Genomic DNA, 12,598 nt, shown 5'->3' with positions numbered 1-12,598 from the left:
TGGGTCCTGGATAGCAACCACCGAGGTAGAAGACTGGTCCACACCCCGCATCTCAAAAATAATCATCTATCTACTGGGTCCAGGTGAAACATGGGAGGTCCTTTGGTCTTCTCCAGCTACTGGGGTCCTCAACACTCAGGCACCTACGCAGTGCATCATGCACAGACAAATGTGCCACATGGCCAACATGTCACCTCCCCATTTTTCATATGTGTTTTAAAGAAAAAGAAACAGCATAAAATATACCAAACCATATGGCATCTGGAATTATAAATATGCAGACATTTTAGGAAGTTTTATATGAAAGCAGTACAGTAAGCACACAGACTGGGTCTAAGTGCTCATATAAATAAAATACTTTCTCTGTCAAACCAAAGACTTTACTTTCAGTACAGGGGTTCAGTATTGGCAGCACAATGACAGCATGCTACATAATATTGGCCTTGTAAGTACAACTCCCCCTAAACCACTTTATGGATTTCAATGAGACTTCATACAATGGTGGAAAACCCAACAAAAATGTGCATGAAATAAAATAAATCTGGACCAACATCTTTGAAGGGAAATAACTGGAATTTTGTGTTGAACTGATGTATCATGCTGTAATAACACTGACTTTGTTAGTGAAACATCTCCTATGCCATTTCATGGATTTCACTGAAACTTCCGAACAATGGTAGCACACCATATTACGATCTGGGCAGGTCGGGAAGCATGTGCTGATGCGGCACATTACTGTATCTACCACATTACGAAACTGCACTGGAGCTGCCATGTGAAAATGTACAAAATGTACACACACATATATATATATATAGCCATTGCATTAATTTCACTCTGATTCCATCTGCTCAAAGTGATGTTAATCAGTGAAATCACCTGGTGGACTGGGTGGTTGCAAAAAAAAAGCCTGGACCCTCTCGGCCCTTTCTTGAATCACTTTGAGACCTCTGGATTAGAGTGTGACACCATGAGAATACAATAGAATAGAATAATGAATTTTCACAATATTCAAATTTTCTGAGATACTGAATTTTGGGTTTTCATTCACTGTATGCAGGGGGTGGTGGCCAAGTGGTTAGTGCACTTAGTTTCAGTGCAGAAGGTTCCCAGTTCAAACCCCACCTCTGCTGCATTTCTCCATGTAATGTGGAATTGCATCAGGAAGGGCATCCCGCATAAAACCTACTAATTCAATATGCAGATCCACCTCTGACTTGCTGTGGCAACCCTGAGTGCAAACAAGGGAGCACCCGAAAGAAATTATTAGCTGTAAGCCATAATCATCCAAATGAAATGAAAGGAAGGCTTGAAATATATCACTCTGTGTGTGTAATGAATCTATATGAGTTTCACTGTTTGAAATGAATTACTGAAGTAAATGAACTTTTAAATGATATTCTAATTCACTGAGCTGTACCTCTTTGTGTGTGTGTGTGTGTGTGTGTGTGTGTGTGTGTGTGTGTGTGTGTGTGTGTGTGTGTGTGTGTGTGTGTGTGTGTGTGTGTGTGTGTGTGTGTGTGTGTGTGTGTGTGTGTGTGACAGAAAAATGCATACACACTTGTATGCACTCCTGTGGTCAGTTTAAAGTGTCCAATTCACCAAACCTGCATGTCTTTCCCAAACATGGGGAAAACATGCAAACTCGACACGGAAAGGACCAGGTGGGAAGCAATCCCACAACCTTCTTACTGTGAGACAACAGACCTAACCACTAATCCACCACAGCGCCCCAGTAATTATTCTAAAATAAATTTAATTATAACATTTCCTGATATTTGTCATTGGTAAAAGAAGCACTACTTGTATGACAAACACAAATATAACCATTGAAAAAGCATAATGGGATCATAAATTACCTCTTTCTGCCCTTTTAGTTGTGAAAATAGCTTAATAATTGAATAACAAAAATGCCCAGCAATCATCTTGCTGGCTGCAGGTGGCACATTGTGTCCCTAACATAACACTATATAGTTAAATATCATAATTTTATATTCTTATTGTTCTCACTTCTTTATATATGAAAATCAGAAGTCTAGGTATTGATTGATGCTAATAGAAGTGGCAGAGGACCCAGGGGTCCTTTGAAAGGTGATTGCTGTCTTTGTGATTACCTCTACTTTACCCTGAAAAATTGAATAATGTTTAGCATTATTTTCTATTCTTTCCCACTTTCCCACTATCTTTCTTACCTTATAAAAGTAATGTATGATTAAGTCACTCACCCAGCACCAGATATGTGCTGATGTAATATTCCCTTATCTTTATGTAGTTCAGCTCATCATGCTGTGATCACACCCCACTTACCAGCAATTTTTCTCAGTCTTCTTAAGTATGCATTAGTGCCATATGATGCTCTTTCACCTTAGTTACTCCAGAAAATAGCTGCTGTAAAATGTCGTCTTCATTGTCGGATGACACTATCAATTAACAGCAGCATTTATTAAATAGCAAATGAAAAGGGGCACCGTGAATATTGGAATATAAATTGCTTTGAGGATACCAATTAAGGGCTGGTGGCATTGTGGTCACATCAGCTTGTCATGTGCAAAAGAATGGGTTTTGCAATTATCTGTGTGATGAATACCCATTAATGCACTAGCCTCTTGAACCACATAGTATGCAGGGGTCATCGGAAGTTCACAGAGCTCTGTTCATTAGACACCCTGATTTGAAAGCATGAATAAGGAATATAGAGTTCAACTGGGGTGATTTCTGCTCCCTTTCTTTCCATGTCATTATTTAAACCTATATCATTGTGGCTTGTGGTTGATAGTGATGCACATATATTGGATATTTAGGCTGTGAGAGACAGTAAAATTGTTGAAAAAGTCCAATTAAATGCATGGCTGTTTAACACTCTGACAACGCCACTATGTCTGAATGTAAGTTTCCGAGTACTGTCTGTTTTTGCTTTTGTTTCTGTGTCACTTCTTGTTTTATCCTGATAGTTACTCTCCATGTTTGTTTTCTTTCACTGTATCTCCACATCTGTGCACACCTTTTTATTTTCAGAAATGACTGTCCTTGTGTACTTAAACCCTTCTCCCACGTTCCTCTGTGCCAGTACATTTTGTGTTTTGTTGCATCCTACTTCCATTCACATTTCCTTGTGATTCTTCATTGCCGACCACTGTGTGCATCTGTTGAACCTCATCTCTCTTGCCAGCTTCTTGTCGGTTTTTTGCCTAGTCTGACTGCCTAAACTGTGAGTTGATCTCTTCACCCTTTACAGGGCTATTCCACAGAGTGTCGTTCCTTCCCGTTTCATCCCGAATAGCAAATTGGGTCACATTTTGAGGCATCATAATAACTTATTGATCTATCTTTGTCCATCTTGAATAAACTTGGTAGACGTGTTGTGTGGGCTGCTGAAGAGGAGGTACTGCTGGCCCACCACCACCAGAGGGCACCCTGCCTGGAGTGCGGGCTCCAGGCACCAGAGGGCGCTGCCGCCTCACAGGAGCAGCCGGGGTGACAGCTGACACTCATCACCTGTGACAGCTGTCACCACTCATCTGATCTGCATCGGTATATCAGCAAGACGTCATCTCCACCTCTTTGCCGAGATATCGTTCTACCTGAAAGGTAATATCCTCAGCCTGACTGCTTCATAGAAAGCCTTTTTGTTGTGATTTTTGTGAGTGATAACAGACTTTTTCTCCAACGAGAGGTGGAGGTAGCTTCCCTGCCGTGCAGATTGCTGGGTGCAGACGCACCCACGTTTAATTGTGTTTTTGTTCCTCGCCAGCAGTACCAGGTCCGACACGCGGAGGCAGTGGCCACCTGGGAGTTCGGGACTTGGCGGCTCCAGTATTCCCGGGGTCTGGTGGCGGAGGAAATCGTGTGGTTCCGGTTCTGCTTTGGACAGGCGTCTCCTATCTTCGAGCCTGCCCACACGACACCTTGTAATTTGACCTTTGATCTATTGTGTTGTTATTTGACCTATTCTATTGTCCGTTCATTTGCGCCCCCTGTTGTGGGTCCGTGTACTTACACTTTCCCAACAGGATATCTCGGCCAACGTCATGGATCCCGAGGGGCGTCAACCGGCTGTTGAACGGCCAATGGAAGAACAGGGCGCACAGGCGCCCGCAGGAGGAATGATCGGTGAGTTGCAGCGGATCCTCACCGTTTTCACGGCTCGGTTGGATTTAATGACCGAGCAGAACGTCCTCCTTAACCGCAGGGTGGAGGCTCTCGCCGCGCAGGTGGAGGCGCGCCCTCAGGGCGCTGCTGCGGCTCTCCCTCCTGTCGACCCTGTGCGTAACAGTGACGTTCCACTGGTCGTTCAACGACCCCTCACACCTTCCCCTGAAGCATACATAAGCCCTCCAGAGCCGTACGGAGGTTGTGTGGAGACGTGCGCGGACTTCCTTATGCAGTGTTCGCTCGTCTTCGCACAACGTCCCGTCATGTACGCGACTGATGCTAGTAAGATAGCTTATGTAATTAATCTGCTTCGCGGCAAGGCACGCGCTTGGGCTACAGCGCTTTGGGAGCAAAATTCACGGCTCCTTCTGACATATGATGGGTTTGTGAGGGAGTTCAGAACAGTGTTCGATCATCCAAATAGAGGAGAGACCGCTTCAGCCGTGCTGCTGTCAATGAGACAGGGGTGCCGGAGCGCAGCTGCTTATGCAGTCGACTTCCGCATCGCGGCTGCGAGGTCCGGCTGGAATAACACTGCCCTCCGCGCCGCCTTCGTAAACGGACTGTCGTTGGTCCTGAAGGAGCTCCTGGTGGCTAAGGACGAACCGCGGGATTTAGACGGGCTTATTAATCTCGTTATACGATTAGACAATCGGTTAGAGGAACGCCGTCGGGAGCGAGGCGAAGGACGTGACCGGATACGCACCGCCCCTCTCCCTTCCGGGTTCGAAAAGGGGCCGCCCTCCCCACGCTCCACAGCCGCAGCGCTTTGTGGGGCAACAGCTCCCCCTGCTGACGTTGTTAGGGAAACGCACAGGGCCAAAATGGGGAGGCTGATCCGTGGAGAGTGTTTTCTCTGCAGCTCAACAGAGCACACACAGAGAGACTGCCCCAAACGGCCAAAACGTCAACACTCGCCCTTAGAGACTGGGCTAAGGGGGGGTCAAGACATTCAAGTGAGACACACACAAATTGCCACATGACTCCCAGTCACAATCCTGAGCGGGGATTTAACCCTTCAAGCCCGAGCACTGGTGGACACGGGGTCAGAAGGGAATCTGCTAGACAGCAGATGGGCAAAGGAGGTAGGGCTCCCTCTGGTGGCGCTTCCTACGCCATTGTAGGTGCGGGCACTAGATGGCACCCTCCTCCCTTTACTCACACACAAGACACCACCAGTAACTCTGGTGGTGTCTGGAAACCACCGGGAGGAGATTGAGTTTTTTGTAACTCCTGCCACCTCCCGCGTGATTTTGGGCATCCCATGGATGTTAAAGCACAATCCCCGGATCGATTGGCCGTCTGGGGTGGTGGTTCAGTAGAGCGAAACCTGCCATCGGGTGTGTTTAGGATCCTCGGTTCCTCCCGGTTCCCAGGCTAAGGAGGAGGTCAAAGTCCCGCCCAATCTGACGGCGGTGCCGGTTGAGTACCACGATCTTGCTGACGTCTTCAGCAAGGACCTGGCACTCACCCTTCCCCCGCACCGTCCGTACGATTGTGCCATTGATTTGGTTCCGGGCGCTGAGTTCCCGTCCAGCAGGCTGTACAACCTCTCACGACCTGAGCGCGAATCAATGGAGACCTACATCCGGGACTCATTAGCTGCCGGGCTGATCCGGAACTCCACCTCCCCGATGGGGGCAGGTTTCTTTTTTGTGGGCAAGAAAGATGGCGGACTTCGTCCATGTATTGATTACAGGGGGCTGAATGAGATTACGGTTCGCAACCGATACCCGTTGCCATTATTAGATTCCGTGTTCACCCCCCTGCATGGAGCCAAATCTTTACTAAACTGGATCTTAGAAATGCGTATCACCTGGTTCGGATCCGGAAGGGAGACGAATGGAAGACGGCATTCAACACCCCATTAGGTCACTTTGAGTACCTGGTCATGCCGTTCGGCCTCACCAACGCCCCCGCGACGTTCCAAGCATTAGTTAATGATGTCTTGCGGGATTTCCTGCACCGATTCGTCTTCGTATATCTAGACGATATACTCATCTTTTCTCCGGATCCTGAGACTCATGTCCGGCATGTACGTCAGGTCCTGCAGCGGTTGTTGGAGAACCGGCTGTTTGTGAAGGGCGAGAAGTGTGAGTTCCACCGCACCTCTTTGTCCTTCCTGGGGTTTATCATCTCCCCCAACTCCGTCGCTCCTGATCCGGCCAAGGTTGCGGCGGTGAGAGACTGGCCCCAACCCACTAGCCGTAGGAAGCTGCAACAGTTCCTCGGCTTTGCTAATTTCTACAGGAGGTTCATTAAGGGCTACAGTCAGGTAGTTAGCCCCCTGACAGCCCTGACCTCACCAAAAGTTCCCTTCACCTGGTCGGATCGTTGCGATGCCGCGTTCAAGGAGTTGAAACGGCGCTTCTCATCTGCACCCGTTCTGGTGCAGCCCGATCCTAGTCGCCAGTTAGTGGTTGAAGTGGACGCCTCGGACTCAGGGATAGGAGCTGTGCTTTCCCAGAGCGGGAAGACCGATAAGGTCCTTCACCCGTGTGCCTATTTTTCCCGCAGGTTGACCCCGGCCGAACGGAACTATGACGTCGGCAATCGAGAACTCCTTGCGGTGAAAGAGGCTCTTGAAGAGTGGAGACATCTGTTGGAGGGAACGTCCGTGCCATTCACGGTTTTCACTGACCACCGGAACCTGGAGTATATCAGGACCGCCAAGCGGCTGAATCCCAGGCAAGCCCGCTGGTCACTGTTCTTCGGCCGTTTTGACTTCCGGATCACCTACCGTCCCGGGACCAAGAACCAGAGATCGGATGCCTTGTCCCGGGTACATGAAGATGAAGTCAAAACGGAGTTGTCGGATCCACCGGAACCCATCATCCCGGAGTCCACTATCGTGGCCACCCTCACCTGGGACGTAGAGAGAACCGTCCGGGAAGAACCGTGGCAGTTGTCCGGCAGCGCTTCTGGTGGGCGTCCCTAGAGGCCGACGTCCGGGATTATATCCAGGCCTGCACCACCTGCGCCAGGGGCAAGGCTGACCATCGTAGGGCTTCGGGTCTGCTCCAGCCGCTGCCCGTGCCCCATCGCCCCTGGTCCCACATCGGCCTGGATTTTGTCACGGGTCTCCCGCCGTCCCAGGGCAACACCACCATCCTCACGATAGTGGACCGATTCTCCAAGGCGGCCCACTTCGTGGCCCTCCCGAAGCTCCCGACGGCCCAGGAGACAGCGGACCTCCTGGTTCACCACGTCGTCCGGCTGCATGGGATCCCAACAGACATTGTCTCAGATCGCGGTCCCCAGTTCTCCTCACACGTCTGGAGGAGCTTCTGCCGGGAACTGGGGGCCACGGTGAGTCTCTCATCCGGGTACCATCCCCAGACCAACGGGCAAGCAGAACGGGCCAACCAGGAGATGGAGCAGGCCCTGCGTTGCGTGACAGCCGCGCACCCGGCGGCCTGGAGTACCCATCTGGCCTGGATCGAGTATGCCCATAACAGCCAGGTGTCGTCAGCCACCGGCCTCTCCCCTTTCGAGGTATGTCTGGGGTACCAACCGCCTTTGTTTCCAGTGGTTGAGGGAGAGGTCGGTGTGCCCTCGGTCCAGGCCCACCTACGGAAGTGCCGTCGGGTGTGGCGTGCCGCCCGTTCTGCCTTGCTGAGGGCCAGGATGAGGTCAAAGGCCCATGCAGACCGTCGGCGGACCCCGGCCCCTGCGTATCGGCCAGGGCAGGAGGTGTGGTTGTCGACAAAGGACATCCCCCTCAAAGTGGACTCCCCCAAGTTACAGGACCGTTACATCGGTCCCTTCAAGATCCAGAAGGTCATCAGTCCAGCCGCAGTGAGGCTTCAGCTGCCGGCCTCACTGCGGATCCATCCTGTATTTCACGTGTCCCGAATCAAACCACATCACACCTCACCCCTCTGTACTCCGGGTCCGGCACCGCCTCCTGCCCGGATCATCGATGGCGAGCCGGCTTGGACTGTGCGCCGGCTTTTGGATGTCCGTAGGATGGGCCGGGGTTTCCAGTATTTGGTGGACTGGGAGGGGTACGGACCTGAAGAACGCTCCTGGGTGAAGAGGAGCTTCATTCTGGACCCGGCCCTCCTGGCCGATTTCTACCGCCGCCACCCGGACAAGCCTGGTCGGGCGCCAGGAGGCGCCCGTTGAGGGGGGGGTCCTGTTGTGTGGGCTGCTGAAGAGGAGGTACTGCTGGCCCACCACCACCAGAGGGCACCCTGCCTGGAGTGCGGGCTCCAGGCACCAGAGGGCGCTGCCGCCTCACAGGAGCAGCCGGGGTGACAGCTGACACTCATCACCTGTGACAGCTGTCACCACTCATCTGATCTGCATCGGTATATCAGCAAGACGTCATCTCCACCTCTTTGCCGAGATATCGTTCTACCTGAAAGGTAATATCCTCAGCCTGACTGCTTCATAGAAAGCCTTTTTGTTGTGATTTTTGTGAGTGATAACAGACTTTTTCTCCAACGAGAGGTGGAGGTAGCTTCCCTGCCGTGCAGATTGCTGGGTGCAGACGCACCCACGTTTAATTGTGTTTTTGTTCCTCGCCAGCAGTACCAGGTCCGACACGCGGAGGCAGTGGCCACCTGGGAGTTCGGGACTTGGCGGCTCCAGTATTCCCGGGGTCTGGTGGCGGAGGAAATCGTGTGGTTCCGGTTCTGCTTTGGACAGGCGTCTCCTATCTTCGAGCCTGCCCACACGACACCTTGTAATTTGACCTTTGATCTATTGTGGAATCTGTTGTTTGTTGTGCACGTTCGCAACAGTAAAGTGTTGTTATTTGACCTATTCTATTGTCCGTTCATTTGCGCCCCCTGTTGTGGGTCCGTGTACTTACACTTTCCCAACAAGACGTAGTAGTTACGGCCATCATCTGCACCAGTTTTGATATTGGGGTGAAATTTTCAAGCTGTTCAAAAATTTCATCACAATTATCCAAATCATTGCTCGTGCATGATAACTTCTGGGTGTTCATAGTCTTAACAGCTTCAGTTACGTTTGAAGGTCTTTAAGGAGGTATTCCTCATGAGTACGGCTTGAAACTTGTTTTGATCGTGCACCATCGGGGTAAAAATTTGAAGCACTTTGTTTTGGTTCTGTCTAAAGGCACAGCCAGGTGCATCTCCATACTTTCAGTTTTGGGTGGGTTGCTAGGTCTGCACTTTATAACCCAGACAGTTGCCAGGTCCACACTTTATAAGCCACCCTATTAGGAGGCAAGCTGGAGTAAGTGGTTTCATCCCATTTTTTCAGGGTTTTGTTTTTTTTGGGGGGGGGGGGGGGGTCGTGGGCCCTGTGGAATAGGGGTGTTATAGACACCATTGCCATGCTGAAAGAACTTTGATCTTAAGAGTTTTCACGATTGGCCTGTATTACAAATGCCTTATGTGCATGTCTGTTACAAAACATAAAAGTGACAAAACCAATTCTGCTTGTAACTCTACTCTTCCTTTAAAATATTTGCCAATAATTTGTTGAAACAATAGGCCAGCATATTGGCTAGTGATGCATGAGCGGCTTGCACCATGCCACAGCTACACATCGTCTCCACAAATTTGTCAAAGAAAGTTCTCAGTCATCCAGGAAGCCATAGCTAGAAGACTGTCTTCTCACTATGGTAGCTAGGGCATTCTCCTAGGCGGTGCCTGCCATGGTTAGGGGCTCCCTATATAGCCATGAGGACCCCACATGCGATCTGGGGACAGTGTGACAGTGATGCAACACCTCACATTCACTCACTTGATCACACATCTTTTATATTTAATTCACTTTGCACATAGTTTAATAGCTCACACACACACACACACACACATGCAGTTGACATTTCTGTCTACAGCATGGACAACCCTGCATATATACATGATATTTTAACTGCTGTTTCGGTACATTTCTTGTTACTAGGGGTTTAATGATACACTTGCACCATGATACAATACGTATCACGATACACGTATCATGATTTAATACATATAATTATACATAATTACATCACTGTTCCCATAAATTATGTAGAAAGTAATCTGTGCTGAATGTTTTAAAATTAAAAATCATTATTCTGAAGTATAAATTGTAATCCTTGATGTTATCTGTTTCATATTTGTGTATTTTAGAAATCATTTGTGATTCTTCTGCAAGATGTCATTATTTCTTCTGTGCAGTAGATGACTTTTCTTAATATCACAATACAAATTTTTAAATAAAAAATATGATTCAAAGCAGGCTTCACAATGCAATTATCATGATTCACAATGCTTTGTTACACCCTGCTTACCTTATTCTGAAGAGAGTTACAGTCAGCTGTTCCACTTAAAATTCCATTCAATCAGTGTGAACCTGAGTGGACAAACTAAGTAAAAATAATAAATACATACCTGTCCAATACTGCGCCCTGCTTCACAGGGCTTGCTAACCTTGCATATTTCAATTTTCTGCATGGTGGTGACTAAACATATGATTGCCATCATCACCATGATTACCATCATCATCGTCATCGTCACCGTCACCATCATTACCTGTTGTATGGCTGGGGGGCCTGGCTGCCTTTTTGTTTCTGTCTTTTGTTTTTCCTTCCAGGTGGCTTGCATTTGGGACTGAGTGGCTGTGTAGCTGAGTTTATCAGGACCTCACCCTGATCACCTGAGGCTGATCACCTGCGGCTCGTCAGGACTCACAGCTGTGGTGCATCTACATGGATTGGAACATGGTGGCATTTAAGACTGGAGTACACAGTGTGTATTTGCCAGAGACTCGACCTTGTGACCAGACGGGTGAGATCGTCGTCTCAAGAGCCATCTCATCATCAGTGGATGCAGAGAACGTCCAGGTTTGATACATGGTCTGTGAAAGAGGAGGGGGTGAGGTCTCACGCTCGTCAGCACACTTCCTGAGGTACGTTAGATTTTGTGACTAACATTTATACAGTCAGTAAATGTGGTGTCCCTCACACCTTTACTATATTGAGCTGTATGTTGGTCGTTTAAATCAGCTTCCACTGCAGTGGAGTTTTGTGAACAGGGTGTTCTATGCCTGCAGGGTGGGAAGCTGATTTGCAATTAAGCCAGGAAGTGTTTGCTGTTTGTACACCTTTGAGTGGTCTCTCTGTGTGTTGAGTGTGGACTCACATAATGATTTCTTCTTTCACAGACTCGGTTTGTCGCGGCCACCTGGGGGGTGTCGGCGGGGTCCTTGGGTCCGAACTGGTTCTGGCTCCGGACCGTTTTGTGCTGCTGGGAGCACACCGCAAATCCGCCACGCCAGACCGCGCACTTATTTGTTTGTATTTTTTCACAGCACTGTTATGTTCATTAAACTCTGTTATCCTTTGTACCGTGCTCTGCTTATTTTATACTGGGTCCTTCAAACGCTGGTCGGTTCTCCGGGCTGCGTCCGACACATAACAGTTACCATCATCATTGTCATCACCTTTGCATCTTTTGAATCTTTCCTTTGTACCTGCCGCAATCAGTAAGCTAGTAAATGTAGACGTCGCTTACAGCTAGCAGTACTAACTGCTTTAAAGTCACGTGTCAAAACCACACCTGTTCTGTTAAGGTTCCTAATGTGATGCTGCTTCCTCTCCTAGCCTTCATGGTCACACGCTTGCAAAATCAGATCAGCTTTCTCGTACACATGTGAAAATTAAAAATAATTTTAAAAATTTAAAATCAAACGTACATTGTATACAGTGGGAATGGAAATTTGTCTGACTGGACAAAACGTGGATGTTGACAAAGCAATGCAATCTCAATTGATTTTTGCTATATTTGGTAGGGAGAATTATGTTTCTCCTTTGGGAGTAATGAAGTATAATCTTAATAATAATCATAGTATAATAATAATAATAGTATAATAATAATCTTTTAATCTAATATAATCATTATTTTCCTCAATGTCTGATGTTTCTTATAATTAAAATAAATGGAAAAGAAAAAAGTAATAGTCTGTTGCAACATTAAAAATTGTATTCATAAAGGCATGAGCCAACTGTGCCGCATACTGGAGCAATATACAGACGGGGGGGTGACAACCTGTATCAAGCAGGTGTATTCAGTTCTGTTAATAGTATAATGTCCTTTGTGGGAGAGTAAGTATGTATTTCTTTTTGGTTTTCTAAGGTTTATTTACTTTGTGTATTTTAGCTTTATCCATTACATCAATAAAAAAAATTAAATGGTTTTAATCTTAGCAGATTTGCATCATCAGCTACAGTATGCTTCTGCATCATGCCCAATAAAAATGTCACAAACATTATACTCCTTCCAAATCAAATCTCAGTCCAAATAAACTGGAAAATTTTGAAGTGTTTGTTATGAATCAGTTGCTAACAAATTAAGTGCAATTCCAATCATATAAAAGGAAAAGGGTGTCATCAACCACTCACAAGTGATGCCCACAAAGACTCTGAGACTATTTGGAGAGAAAATTTGTTGATGCTCATTTTTTGAACAGTTCAAAATTCAGCTGT

At 47.7% G+C, this 12,598-nt stretch overlaps 1 protein-coding gene across 1 annotated transcript in view; it reads left to right on the top strand.

The window, feature by feature from the left end:
- Nucleotides 1–12,598, top strand: part of eys (eyes shut homolog) — a 251,241-nt gene that overhangs the window by 175,570 nt on the left and 63,073 nt on the right. The gene's annotated exons all lie outside the window — the stretch shown is intronic.

Source organism: Thalassophryne amazonica, chromosome 13 (assembly GCF_902500255.1).
Source record: "Thalassophryne amazonica chromosome 13, fThaAma1.1, whole genome shotgun sequence".
Classification (NCBI taxonomy): Eukaryota; Metazoa; Chordata; class Actinopteri; order Batrachoidiformes; family Batrachoididae; genus Thalassophryne; species Thalassophryne amazonica.
This window is presented reverse-complemented; position numbering and strand designations above follow the sequence as displayed.